Genomic DNA, 16359 nt, shown 5'->3' with positions numbered 1-16359 from the left:
TGGGAGTCACGCTTGATATGCCCCCACGATTGACTTATACACAACTCACGAACGACGTGATGGCTTGATTTTGGGATTTTGACCGTTGCGTGGGAAATCTGACATGCTGGGTATGAGACACGAATAGGATACACATACGACACACGTATTATCTGACCAACTTTGGACATAGATGAAGCACAGAGATGACTCAAGAGGTACCTCCTAACAACATTGGAGGTGTCAACTAGACACGACACCGACACGTAGGGTGCAGTTTAAGGATTAACTCAAGCTAGAGACACAAATACCTCGATGTATTTGCGGATATTGGTGCGTCTGGTAGAATGAGGGTGTCCTAATCCGATCGAGGTACCAACGAGATGCAAACGACGACTTACCTGGTATGTGTCAAAGGTCAACTTGCTTCATAGCGCAAACCAGACGAAGAAATGTTTTGTGAGAATCCCTAAAGATCTTACGTGGATATTTATGACATATTTGGTCCATTACTGATATTTGAGATACCAGCGATGACACACGGGGTAGACGTTGATAGTTCGAATGGAACCTATCACTATGAACAAACTCAATGCTTAGGGAGCGACGAAGGCGTAAACCAAGACCTTTGAGGTAAGTGCCAAATGTTGGACTCCGACGCGGTACGAACATCTCGATACCACTGATACGAACGAGACCCAAAGAGCGACATATGAGGTATATGTCTCGGACTCGTAAATACGACAATTCAAAGTTTGAGGCGGAGGGACAATGGTAGCAATGATGTAGGGGGAGTGTGTCGAGGATTTGAAAACATAAACAAACCATTGTTTGAGGCGCACTCAAGACACGAGTGACGACCTACGGGGCGTACGTCAAAAGTTTGACAGGAGCCTCACGACATGAACAACTCAGTGTGTCAAGGTGTGAGCGGGACGCCCGAGACGACCCATAGGGTACGTGCCTGATGGTATGACTTAGACTCGACGACATGAATCACTCTATATAATAGGTACGCACCAAAAGTTTGACTCAAACTTGACGATACAAATGACTCGACATTGGAGATGTAAGCGAGATGCACGTGATGACATATATGATACTTGCCCCAGATTCGACTTGAACTCGATGACATGAGTGACTCGACATTTGACATGCGAATGGGACGTACCAAACCGCGTATGGGGGTATGTGGCACAAGCTTAACCCTGACTGGATGGTATAAACGACTCAGCCTTTGATATGTGAGCAAGGTGCGAGGGATGACATATGGAACGTGCATCAAAGGTCGGTCTAGAATTGGATAGCCTAATGATATATTCGCGGACTACAAATATTGCCTACGACGAGGTGACACGCGGGGTATGTTTTGACGAGGCTCAATGGACGACTAAAGCGCAAGCGGTGACATACGTGGTATGCACCGAAAGCTGATACGTGCTCGAAACACTAGCATCACATGTTTGGAATACTGGCGCGTTACGATATATGGTGACATACCTGGTATGTCTCATATTGGTTTGGCCGTTTTGAAGATGTGACGGGGTGTCTCAAGAAGGTCAAGGACGTGCGGGTTACCTTAGTACAATGATGTGTCGATATACAAGGTACGACCGAGAGTACCAATGGGGTGTGACGATGACCTACTAGCTAAGAGATTAGTGCAATGACGCATGGATTTATTAGATGTGACGAGGAGACATATAAGGCGCCAGTTAAAGTGCGGATATGACGCGATGACTTCGTATGAAACGTGCGTCATAGGGTCAATGTGAACCTGGGGTCCGGACAGTGGGATGATGTAAATACGAGGGGGCACCATGACGACCCATGTGGCACACCTAAAGGTACAAATGGGAGGTGTAGACAACACACGAGTTAAGGGTTCGTTTCGGAGCTCAGGGTATTGCCCACAACTATGAAATGCGGAGGTGCTATATATGGACTACATCCCCCAGATGTGAATGACGACAGGTAAGTGAGATTCGTGTGAAATAGTTGACTCGACCGTAAAGTACCGATCGTACAACAACGTAACTTTGGAGTATAGGTGCACGGAGCGCCGACATACGTGGCATGTCTTAGCGTACGAAGGTCATGATGACAATCTTACGAGATGAGAGGCATGGATAATATAACGACGTAATTTGGAATCACATGGGCATTGTGTATAGCGTGGCGACGTACGGGGGTATGTCTTGAGATACGAAAGGGAGGTGACGACGACCCGTGAGATTATGGTTCTATTTGAGTTCAAGGTACCGATCATAGTCTTGAGATGTGTTGGCTAAGGCGTAGCGACATACATGGTATGTCTTGAGGCGTAAGTAGGACGTGTATGAGACATGTGACGAATGGTTAATTCGAGTCTCGGGGGAACCGATGCCGTGACAATGTTTCTTTTTCTTTTTTTTTAAACTATCAGTATATTGTCAGCGACATGGCGACACACCTAGTGTGTCTCGAGTCGACCATGCGGAAAGTGAACGGAATCTGCCCCACGATGCGAATGTTATGACAAACGAGGTATGACCACCAAGTAGTTTGGATCCGGCAAGGATGCATATCTAACGAACAGTATTCCTAACCATGATAGAGGGAGGCGGAGTACGTCGTGACACATGGGACATGTCTCCGAATGACTTAAACACAGTGGCAAAGACGCATGCGATATGTCACGATGCACAAGTATACCCCCTAATGGTATAAACAGGACGATAAAGATGTGTGCGGCGTATCCCACACAAAGTATAACACGACGAAGACATAGGGAATACCTCTGGGTCTAAAGGTGCTCCTCCGGACTAATATATGAGACACATCCTAACATGCACGGTAGACCTTTTGACGGGTATGCGAGACATGGTAAAGACGCGCGAGATACATTGTGATATACGGGGTATGTCTTCTATTAGGCACCTAGCAAGGCGAGAACTCAGGTCATGACATACGGGGTATGGCTCTAGACTAGTGTACTTGATATGGAAGACGCATATGCGACCTATCGCGATGTACGACCTTGACAATACCCGGATGTACGCGATTCATGGCGGTGCATCGAGTACACGTCCTGGCTAGTGTATAGCTGACGTGATGGAGATGCATGGGAACTTCACGATATGGAAGGTGGGACGAGGCAAGGACGTATGGGATACGTCACGGCCCAAATTGTATGCCTCTCGTCTAACATGGTGAAAAAGCATATGATACGCCATAACATACGGGGCGAAGATGTACATGATGCGTTATGACACACATAGTACACCTTCTGACCGATGTGTAATGACACGGTAGAGACACAAGGAATGGGTCACAATATACGAGGCACAATAGGGAAAAGACATATGGGATACGTCACGACATAATAGGTACGCCTCTTTATCAGTGTCTGGATGATTAATGGAAGATGCATGGGGTGTGTTACTGTTGGTGTGCCCTAGTTCATAGGCATTGGTTCTTATAAAATGTATTTGTGTCACATTAATAAAGGCATTAATCTAGTTCATTTATATCTTGTGCTATAATATGAATAGAGAATCCATTGATTGATAATCATAAAACCATATCCCAAGTCTATTCTATCATAGGAATGATTAGGACCACATGTTTGTATATTCGACGACTGTATGGTAGTAGTTGATACTAGCCATAGCACTTGATAAGTCAGTTGTGAATATGGGTACATGTTATATACATGTGACTGGATCGATCCGCCCGAGAAAACTACATGGTGGTTGTGTCATTAGTTTTCTTAAGTAGGTCTCTAACTGTCTTCAGACCAGATTTCATTATAATATCAATGTGGGATCTGGTTCACTTTGACATACGCCTAACAGGTCTGTAACAGGATGCCAAATACGGGTATGATTGGGTGAACAGGTGAACACATTAGTATTGATAGTGAAGTGATAGAATTACCACTCACATAACAGTGAGATGATATCACAGGCCACTTGATAAGTGAGATTGATAAGTGTGTGGCCACACCCTGATAAGTAGTTTACTTATCTGATTCATTAATCTACTTAAGATCAAGAAATATCATAAACTTCAGAGAGGATGACAGCCGCCATGCCTCTAGTTTATAATATCGATATCAAATGGTAAAAGAAGTGAAGAGATAACTACAGGGTCTCTGCATCTTTAGACTGCTGAAACTCTGTCTTGGTTAGGGACAGTAATGGTTTGCTAGAACCCACTTACTGTCTGTGGGCCGTGAGCCCACTGCTAGCTAAGGACAGTCCCATAGGATCGTGCACATCGAACATCTGAGTTAGAACTTATAGAACGGTACATTGGAGAGATGAAATTAATTAATTGATTGATAGTAAAATATCAAGGTAATTAATTGGTGGTTAATTAATTGATTAATTGATACTTTGTATCAAAGTAATTGATTAATGGTCTTAAGTGTTGAGTATTTAATTGATTAATTAGTTTACGGGATGTAATTAATTGATTTGTAAATTAATGAAATTGCATTCGGTGAATAATTAATTAAACTAATACGTTAATTTATTAATTAGTGTTGTTTGTTTAATTGGGGTAATTAAATTTAATCTAATCATAATTAATTGCATAGAATAAATATTATTGGTATTTATTTATATAATTAGATTAGGATTGGATTAGTTTTGTAATTAACCAATTAACCCTAAACCAATTAGGTTTAGGAATACACTATATATATAAATTAAAACACTCTAAAACCCTAATAGAACCTACACATTCATTCGGCCACCAACCTAATTAAGATTAGGAATTTCCGCCACACATATGAAAAGTGGAGGAATCTTTGGATTTTTACATAATCTCTCCAGTTCTTCATCCGTTCTTCGGCTAGCACCGGTTCTGGCTCGATAGCTGTTCGTGCACCTGACTACGGAGATCTTACTACTTTGTGGATTCTTCAGCCGTCTCTAGAAGAGACAATCCGGGTAAGTTTTTACCCTTAAACGGATCCAAAAGGTTTTATTCAATCAATGGTTAACGGACAAAGATCAAACTAAAAGGGATTAGAAATAAATTTTAAACCACAATTCCACTGCGCTACAGTTGATTAACTGGCCATAATCCCTAACAGTGGTATCAGAGCCATGGTTTAGTCCGTTTTGATTGATTGAAAAATTAATATGATTTGGTTTTATTATTTTTCCAAATCAAGTTTTGAAATTTCCTATTAATTCCTCGTGTAGAAATTGTTCTAGGAAGTTTTCAATTTTATTTCTGTCTATATTTTTTGTTGTGTTTGGTTCTGAAATTATTTTTAGAATAATAAATTAAAAAATATACAGCAGCAATTTATTTTAAAAAAAAAAAATAGTTTCGGACACGAAATAGCAGTCGCGGGACTGCTGTCCGCGAACAGCAGCCCCGCGGCTGCTGTTGGGCGGACAGTAGCACTGTTGCTGTCCGCCAGACAGTAGTCACGGGGCTGCTGTCCGCGGACAGCAGCCCCGTCGCTGTTCCGGGTCCGTTAAAAATTCATAATTTGTTTAATTTTGGATTTGACGGGACTGATTTTAATCTTTAAATTTTTCTCGGGTAATTTTAATAAAATCAGGGCCCTAATACCGTTTAATTTATTAAACGTGCTTTAAATAAAAATTAATTGGTATTAAAACGTTTTTGATTGGCATGCATATTTAATTTTAATCGAATTGATAATTTGTGTAAAATTGAATATGATTAATTTGTGAAATTGACCCAATAGACTGTGACACCGGTTTAAATTGGGAGGGCTAAATTTTGGATATGTGATGATCCTAAAATTCAGTGGGAGCAAAATTGTAATTTTGTATTTAAATGGATGTTAACCGTTTGGGTCTTTATGGGCCTTAGTCACATATGGTAAAATTGGCGATTTCACCCTAAGTAACTCGGCTTAACTTTATTAGATGATTTTGGAATGCCATGATCATGCATTATATTTATATGTCTTACCGTGCAGCAATGTGTTATAGAGTTCTATGGGCCCTAAATTAAAGTCGGTTTGTAATTTAATTTATTTTGGGAAATATGGCCTGCGTGCCATTCTTTCATTAATGTAATTTTAGAATATGTTCTATTCATAAAATTGTAATTGGTCGTGAAGAAGCCCAGATGGTCCAAGCCCATGGTGGGAGCCCAATGAGACTTGAAGCAAGCCCGTGAAGATTAGATAGTCTATCTAGTTTCACTAGGATGTATTATAAGGCCCATAGAGTCTCTATGTTTATTTTTATTATACAATTGCTTAGTATAACATGAAATATAAGTAGCAACGATCACCAGATCATCACCCGCGATAATTATATGTTAAAGCCGTATCACTTAATTAATCCGGATAATGAAATATTGAGTCGCTTAAAAGTGCTTTCCAGATTCACACCTCTTCCTCCCAGGTAGTGCTACAGTGTATGACGTGCCCTAGCAGGTATGCTGTAGTAATTAGTGGGCCGTCGAGGGTTAGGATACTTCGGTATGGCTAACACGTGTATGGTGGTTGGACTCAACGTGGGTAGCATTAGCTCAGAGCGGGCCCTAAGCACAGATAGGCTAAGTGTCACAAAGCCCATCAAACCAAGAGTCCTTGCGGAGGATTGGATAGTTTATCCTACGAAATCGTCAATGGTCGACGGCGGAGCCCTAGCTCGGTCTATTATTGATGGATTGTGGATCTTGGTCAAGACAGCCAAATAAATATCACCAATAACAAATTAAAATAGATTATTAATTTGATCTTTGGCTTAAGCCCTTTATTCTAACTCGAATGTAATTTTTCCACGTAGATAAAAATCACCAAGTTACATAAAAAGAAATAATGACTGCAACAAGCAACAACTCACTCAGACCACTCTTGGAAAAGGAAAAACTTTCAGGGACTGATTTCCTTGACTGTCCTATAAACTCACAAAAGGTTTGTAGACACGAGTGGAAGGAATCTGTACTGACTTCTACCTTACCAGCCAATAAAGGGAACATACCTAAGGGAAACGCCAAGTCCAAGTCCAAGGCAAACGCCCAAAAGGCCGAGTCAAAGACAAGGAAGGTGGCAGCTCCTAAAGGTAGGTTGGCCTCGACAGATGATATCTGTCACGAGTGTAATGAGAAGGGACACTGGAAGAACGTGTGTCCAAAGCTAAGGGAGAAACAGAAGGCTAAAGCTTCTGGTTCTAGCGTTTATGTTGTTGAGATAAATCTGGCTATTTCTACATCTTGGGTTTTAGACACTGGATGTGGTACTCACATTTGTTCAAATGTGCAGGGACTGAGAAATAGGAGGTTGTTAGGATCTGGTGAAGTGGATCTTCGAGTCGGCAATGGTGCTCGTGTAGAGGCCTTGGAGATCGGAGATTACACTTTAGAGATGCCTACTGGTTTAGTTTTAGAACTTAGAGATTGTTGTTTTGTACCTGCAATGCGCAGGAACATTATCTCAATTTCTATGTTGGATATTTCCGGTTTTAATTTTAATATTGGACGTGGTAGGATTTCTATACATCGTGGCAATATTGTTTATGGAACCGCATTTCTAGAAAATGGTTTGTATATCCTTGATCTAAAACGTAGTGAATCAATCTATAACATAAACGCTAAAAGGATTAAGACTAATGAACTGAATCCTACATATATCTGGCACTGTCGTCTTGGCCACATAAATGAGAAACGCGTAACTAGGCTTCACTCTAGTGGAGCGCTAGGGTCATTTGACATGCAGTCTTATGACACGTGTGAATCCTGTTTAAGAGGGAAGATGACAAAGGCGCCTTTCACCAAAACTGGTGTAAGGGCCACAGAGCTATTGGAGCTGATACACTCAGATGTATGCGTCCAATGAGCACTGGTGCTAGATCTGGTTTTCTATACTTTGTTACATTCACAGATGACTATAGCCGATACGGGTATGTGTATCTGATGAAACATAAATCTGAAACTCTTCTAAGATTCAAAGATTTTAAAAATGAAGTAGAAAATCAACTTGGCAAGAAAGTAAAATCGCTTCGGTCTGATAGAGGGAGCGAATACTTGAGCCAAGAGTTTGTCTCATTCTTGAGAGAGTGTGGGATTGTATCCCAACTCACTCCTCTTGGTACACCCCAATGGAATGGAGTGTCAGAAAGGAGGAACAGGACCCTGCTTGACATGGTCCGCTCAATGATGAGTCAAGCTTCTCTCCCTATCTCCTTTTGGGGATTTGCTTTGGAAACTGCTTCTCATATAATTAATAATACACCGAGCAAGGCAGTTGAAGGAACACCATATGAATTATGGACGGGCCGAAAGCGCAACGTTTCCTTCATGAAGATTTGGGGCTGTGATGCACATGTCAAGAAATTGATGAGTGGCAAACTAGAGTCCAAATCTGTCAAATGCCAGTTCGTGGGTTACCCTAAGGAAACTAAGGGTTATTACTTCTACAACCCAGCCGAGAATAAAACATTCGTGGCTAGGTTTGCAGTCTTTTTGGAAAAGGAATTCCTTTCCAAAGTAGACAGTGGGAGCAATATTGATCTCACTGAGATTCAAGACTCACTGACTCCTACAGCAGATGCTGAAGATGCTCAGGTAACTGATTTAGGTCCTCAAGAAATTGAGGAGGCTGAACCAGTTACACAGGAACCTAGAAGGTCTGATAGGACACATCATCAACCCGAAAGGTACGGCTTTGTCGTGACTGATGATGGGGACATAATGGTCGACGACCAGGATGAGCCCAAGACTTATCAAGAGGCTATTGAAAGTCCACAATCAGATCAATGGCGTAAAGTTGTGGAGGCTGAAATGCAGTCTATGCGTGATAACCAAGTGTGGAACTTGGTGGATCCACCTCCGGGTGTTAAAACGATTGGCTGCAAGTGGTGTTTCAAATTAAAAGCCGATAACACCTTCAAGGGGCGACTGGTGGCAAAAGGTTATAGACAAATCCAAAGAATTGACTATGATGAAACCTTTTCACCAGTTGCTATGTTCAAATCCATTAGGATAGTACTAGCCATAGCTGCATGGTATAACTATGAGATATGGCAGATGGATGTTAAAACCGCTTTCCTGAATGGGAAGTTACTCGAAGATGTCTACATGACACAACCAGAGGGTTTTATCGATCCGAAGTATCCTAACCGAGTATGTAAGCTTCAAAGATCCATTTATGGATTGAAGCAAGCATCTAGGTCTTGGAATCAGAGATTCAATGAAGCCATAACTGAATATGGTTTCGTGCAGAATCCTGATGAACCCTGTGTGTATATGAAATTCAGTGGGAGCATATCCACTTTCCTGATATTGTATATCGATGACATACTGCTCATTGGAGGCGATATACCAACACTGCAAGGCGTGAAGCAGTGGTTGAGTAAATGCTTCGCAATCAAAGACTTAGGAGAAGCCGAAATGATCTTAGGGATCAGGATCTACAGAGATAGATCCAACAGACTTCTAGGCTTGAGTCAGGCAACATACATAGACAAAGTTCTTAGAAGATTCAGCATGGACCAGGCTAAGAAAGGATTCATGCCTATGCTTCATGGGTTGAAACTTGGTAAGAAAGATTGTCCTCAGACAAAGCAGGACAGAGAGAACATGGAAAAGGTCCCATATGCGTCAGCTATAGGATCTATCATGTACTCTATGTTATGTACAAGGCCACATGTTGCATTTGCACTTAGCATGACTAGCCGGTACCAGTCATATCCCGACGAGGAGCACTGGAAGGCAGTTAAGGCTATCCTAAAGTACCTTAAGCGTACCAAGGATTTCTTTTTAGTTTTTGGTGGGCAAGAGTAATGGCAGTATCAGGTTACACTAACCAAGGTTTTAAGGATGATAACTAGTCACATACTGGTTATGGATTTCTCCTGAATGGCGATGCCATTAGTTGGAGATCCTTAAAGTAGCCAACCATTGCCGATTCTATGATGGAAGCTAAGTACATCATTGCATGTGATACTGCAGAGGAAGCAGTTTGGATCAAGAAGTTCATAACTGATTTAGGAGTAGGTCAAATTCTCCTAAGATCAGTTGATGTTTTCCTGTGACGATAATAGGGCCATAGCACAGGCACCGGAGCCCATGTCACACAAGAGATCCAAACGCATACTTAGATAGTAACACCTTACCCGGTGATATTACATTGTGGAGGGTTGACACTGAGAACAATGTTGCTGATCAGTTTACCAAGGCACTTGGTAGTACTAGATCTATAGTGTTTAGGGCAATACCTGCTTGGAACTAGTTCAAGTGGGAGACTGTTGGTGTGCCCTAGTTCATAGGCATTGGTTCTTATAAAATGTATTTGTGTCACATTAATAAAGGCATTAATCTAGTTCATTTATATCTTGTGCTATAATATGAATAGAGAATCCATTGATTGATAATCATAAAACCATATCCCAAGTCTATTCTATCATGGGAATGATTAGGACCACAGGCTTGTATATTCGACGACTATATGGTAGTAGTTGATACTAGCCATAGCACTTGATAAGTCAGTTGTGAATATGGGTACATGTTATATACATGTGACTGGATCGATCCGCCCGAGAAAACTACATGGTGGTTGTGTCATTAGTTTTCTTAAGTAGGTCTCTAACTGTCTTCAGACCAGATTTCATTATAATATCAATGTGGGATCTGGTTCACTTTGACATACGCCTAACAGGTCTGTAACAGGATGCCAAATACGAGTATGATTGGGTGAACAGGTGAACACATTAGTATTGATAGTGAAGTGATGGAATTACCACTCACATAACAGTGAGATGATATCACAGGCCACTTGATAAGTGAGATTGATAAGTGTGTGGCCACACCCTGATAAGTAGTTTACTTATCTGATTCATTAATCTACTTAAGATCAAGAAATATCATAAACTTCAGAGAGGATGACAGCCGCCATGCCTCTAGTTTATAATATCGATATCAAATGGTAAAAGAAGTGAAGAGATAACTACAGGGTCTCTGCATCTTTAGACTGCTGAAACTCTGTCTTGGTTAGGGACAGTAATGGTTTGCTAGAACCCACTTACTGTCTGTGGGCCGTGAGCCCACTGCTAGCTAAGGACAGTCCCATAGGATCGTGCACATCGAACATCTGAGTTAGAACTTATAGAACGGTACATTGGAGAGATGAAATTAATTAATTGATTGATAGTAAAATATCAAGGTAATTAATTGGTGGTTAATTAATTGATTAATTGATACTTTGTATCAAAGTAATTGATTAATGGTCTTAAGTGTTGAGTATTTAATTGATTAATTAGTTTACGGGATGTAATTAATTGATTTGTAAATTAATGAAATTGCATTCGGTGAATAATTAATTAAACTAATACGTTAATTTATTAATTAGTGTTGTTTGTTTAATTGGGGTAATTAAATTTAATCTAATCATAATTAATTGCATAGAATAAATATTATTGGTATTTATTTATATAATTAGATTAGGATTGGATTAGTTTTGTAATTAACCAATTAACCCTAAACCAATTAGGTTTAGGAATACACTATATATATAAATTAAAACACTCTAAAACCCTAATAGAACCTACACATTCATTCGGCCACCAACCTAATTAAGATTAGGAATTTCCGCCACACATATGAAAAGTGGAGGAATCTTTGGATTTTTACATAATCTCTCCAGTTCTTCATCCGTTCTTCGGCTAGCACCGGTTCTGGCTCGATAGCTGTTCGTGCACCTGACTACGGAGATCTTACTACTTTGTGGATTTTTCAGCCGTCTCTAGAAGAGACAATCCGGGTAAGTTTTTACCCTTAAACGGATCCAAAAGGTTTTATTCAATCAATGGTTAACGGACAAAGATCAAACTAAAAGGGATTAGAAATAAATTTTAAACCGCAATTCCGCTGCGCTACAGTTGATTAACTGGCCATAATCCCTAACAGTTACGTCCTACGGGGTACGACAAAGTAAAGACGCAGGGAATATGTCACCACATGACAGGTAGAACTCCTAACGGGTGGACGCGTGATGACACGACGCAGCAAGGACATAGGGGATACATCACGAGAGAATAGTACGCCTCTTGACAGGGTAAGGACATATTGGAGGTGTTGCGACATACGGGGTATGCCAAAACAAAGGCGTATGGGATACGCCATGACATAAGGGTTGTACCTTCTGACTAGTGCCTACGATACTGAAAAAATGTACAGTATGCTAAGGCGAAGACGCATAGGATACGTCATGACATAATGGACAAGCCTCCTAGCTAGCATACAAATGACACTGTAAAGGCGCACGAGCCATGCCAGGGACACATAGGATATGTCCCAAAACACAGGTACGGCAAGGCAAAGGCATATAGGATACGTCACGACATAACTGGTATGCCTCCTGATGAACACGGGACGCTGGGTTCGACTCTTTCTCACATTCCTAATAAGCACATCCTAAGTCTACAAAACCTAGAATGGCTGCACGCCATTCGATTAGCATGCAACACTCTATATAGTATGACTGCAATGATTCGTTAAGCATAGGATGCATTATGAGTTAAATCCGACTCGACTGATGTACAATCAGATATAAATCCATACGAGCAAACTAGTTAGCGAAAATCGTACATAATGCGTAATTAGATCGCAATAAGAGAAAGAAAATGTTAGATAACAATCACAATTATCACATCATCTCTCTTCCATCCTTATTCCTCCACACACTCGTTGGTCCAAGTCTCTTTCCTAGGATTTTGGTATGGGCTCACATTGCGGTCTAGAGGACGTGTGATGCCGTCGATTATTGCAGAAAAATAAATCATTCATCAAACAATACAATTCGTTCTGACGCATCGGCGTTTAGTGACTAAGATATCGACCAAATTGGATTGTCCTTTCGAATAACTCGTCTTTTGTTATTTCGCGAGACGTATTAGTTCGGGTTTTGACTCCCTTTGAGCGTATCTCGAATTTAAACGTGATACGAGTTATTCTTTTGGTTCAATCGTCTGTTATCGACAACGATTCGTTCCCTTTTATTCGCGTGGGTTCTTGTCTCGATTTTTGGATTACAACGGGATCGTTTGGATCTTATCGAGAGACGTAACCACGTGTTTATTTAGTGACGATATCACTTATGGATTTTATTATAGGGAACGGAATCATCGCGTAATGTGTTTGTTTCTAGCGTCAAAATCCGCTTGCTCGTTTTGACTACGTGAAAAGACGGCGAGTCTTATGCGAGCGTACGATAATCTTTCAGCTAGTAACAACTCTTCATTTCTTCCAATTTACGGGATATAACTGTTGGGGTTTCGTGTCCTATAGACAATTTTTCTAGGATACAAACTTAATGTAAATGAAGTGTTCTTTATATCATTTGTTTTTAATGAGATATGGTTTCATAACTATATAAAGGCAATCCCTTTTAAGAACTAAATAAAGTCTAATAAAAGGAAATCCATAAGTTTGTTTAAAGTGATTATAAAGTGTTCATACAAGCATGAAGTGAGATGAAACTTTATAATAAACTAATAAACTTAAAACCACCCCAAGTCAAGTAATATGTTTAGGATTGTCATATCACTGCTGAGACTTGCATGTAACAATGTCTTCTGTCGAGACAGAAAGCTGATCTCACAAGCTTCATATATACAGATATCTGGACAGTTACGTGGATCCAATGAAAAGGAGTTCATTAGGATTGGGGACCCGACTTGAGATAACAGGATGGGTAGATTCATCCTTGTCACCTGTTCATCTCATTGGTATTAATAGGTATAAGTAATCCTCAGACTCAAAGGAATGTTAATTAGTGATTCTGGATTACGGAATGCGATGCTTTGATCCTGTTGTAACACGATCCATAACAGAGATGACTCTAGGGTGTGAACGGCAGACGTTGGGTATCACAGGAAGTAATTGCAGGATAATTATACATTGGATTGAGCATTTGTCACTCTCGATAAATGAGAGATACGTCCAAGGATCGTTTGTGGAAGACTCGACTCTAAATCCTTACAAGGTGATAGCTTAAGGCTTGAAATACAGAGTTCACTTAACCTATCTAATTGGAGCTGACTCGGCCTGTACAAATAAAATGAACATCTCGCTATATGTGACTTGACATTATCCATAGTCATAAGATTCAGTTCAAGGATGTAGTTGATAAAGGATCGAATTATACTGTAACTAATACGGAAAGGTCAACGACAGAATCAACCTGTCTTATTATAGCTCTGGGGGAATGTTTCGGATTTGCTAATCACATTTCGCGTACTCATTCCATTATGCAAAGATTAAATATAATTCTGTGAAAATTAATTTAATAGTTGCATACGGCTAGAAGCAATAAGAACCTAATGGGTCACACATAAGACTTGGAGCCCAAAAGAGAAACAGATGTTAATTAATTGATGGAAGCCCAACTGAGTCCACTAAGGCCCAGTAGAGAGAGGGGGGCGATTTTATGTATGAAAATACATAAATAATTTAATTTGATTTTAACAATTCTAATTAGATTATGATTGTGAATTAAATTAATAAAAGGATAAATAAGTTAGGAGGTTTAATGAGATTAAAATTACTCCTATTATTATCCTATAAGGTTATTATTATTATCTTTATATTTAGATATATTAATAGATAATAAATAAGAATTATATTCCGAATTAAATTCTTATTCAGTAACCTAATTCTATCTAACTAGGGTTTAGATACAAGAGAGTATTTATACCCCCCTCCTATGTAAATTTCGGCCAACCCTAGCGAGAGAGAGAGAGAGAGAATTTCGACCCACACGTTTGAGGACGAGATTGTCTACCGCTTCCTTCCATTCAATTGATTTTCATCTCTTTCTTTTATTCCTTGATCTTGTGTTGATTGATTAGAGGCAATCTATTCTTGATTGCTTTTATACGGTTGATATCAAACTTGATTTTGGGTTGTGTTTGTTTTGTGCTCGTGAACTTGGAGTAAGAGTTGAGGGCACTTCGCTTGCAACGGTAGATAGTTCATCAAAAGGTATTTCCTTCTATCCCTCTTTATATGAAATAACGATTAACAGATCTTGGGTTAATGGAAAAAGGTTAAAAAATTTATATTTACGTTAGCCTTAAATTCCATCAGTGGTATCAGAGCCTGCGTTAAATCCGTTATTTCATATATGAAAATTAAAAGGTTTTTCAATCAGATTGAATAAATATTTATACAGTAAAACCTCTATATAGGAATACACTTGGGACCGGACTATTTATATAACAATTGGGAGGTTATTACTAAATAGAGGTTGGTATAATTATGCCTATAATTATGTCTATAATCAATACCCAAAAGTTTACAAAATTAAGCCTTATAATTATGCCTAAGTTTACAAAATCAAGCCTTATAATTATGCCTATAATCAAGCCCTATAATTATGCCTAATACAAATCAATCAATAATATATTTCCTAAATAATAATAGGGTGTTTCCCACTCATAGATAATTTCAATAGTTTTTTTTTAATATTTTATAATTTAGTTTGAATTCTTAATATATATTACTATATAGAGGCATAGTTTCTAAAGGTGGGACTTGAAAAGTGTATAACAAATAACATTTGGGAGGTTATTCCTATTTATAACCGGGCCCAAGTTGGGACCGAGTTTTTTTATAACAAAATAGAGGTTATTCCTATATAGAGTATTCCTATATAGAGGTTTTACTGTAGTTAGGTTAATTAACAAAACTGTTTTGATTAATTAGTTCTAAAGATAAATAAGTTTTAATTAATTGTTAATTAAAATAGTTTATGCATATGTTCCTAATAATTTTGATTGATAATCATTATAACAAAATCTATTAGTTTTATAGTTAGATTGATAAAAGTTAGTTTTATTGATTCTAAAGATAAAACGGAAAATCTATAATAGGTTTTCTTATTTTCTGAAAATCGTTTTAAAACCGTTTTAGAACTGATATATATATATATATATATATATATATATATATATATATATATATATATATATATATATATATATATATATATAATTATAATAAAAAAAAGGACAACAGTCCTAGTTGCGCCGCGAGGCAGCAACCCGAACTGTTGTTCGCGGTTGCTGCCTCACGGCAGCAACCGTGGGTGGCTGGGCGCCGCTGCCGTAAGGCAGCGGCGGCCAGCCGCGGCACTACTGCCAAACGACGGCGGCGCCGTGAGTCTCGGGCCCCTTTTTGCGGACCCGATACGAGAGGACCTCTATTTTATTTTTAAATTTTTTTTAAATAAAACTGAGTTTTAAATATATTTGTATATATATATGTTTCAGAAATTGATAGTTTTATGTTTTGATTATCGAATGAAAAATTTATTTAAAAGTTTGTTTTACCTATTTGTAAATCAAAAGTATTAAATGAATTGAAATCAAAATAATTGGGACATGCATAATTAAAGTTTTG

Source organism: Euphorbia lathyris, chromosome 4 (assembly GCF_963576675.1).
Source record: "Euphorbia lathyris chromosome 4, ddEupLath1.1, whole genome shotgun sequence".
Taxonomy (NCBI): domain Eukaryota; kingdom Viridiplantae; phylum Streptophyta; class Magnoliopsida; order Malpighiales; family Euphorbiaceae; genus Euphorbia; species Euphorbia lathyris.
The sequence above is the reverse complement of the archived record's forward strand: the minus strand, read 5'-3'. Positions refer to the sequence as shown.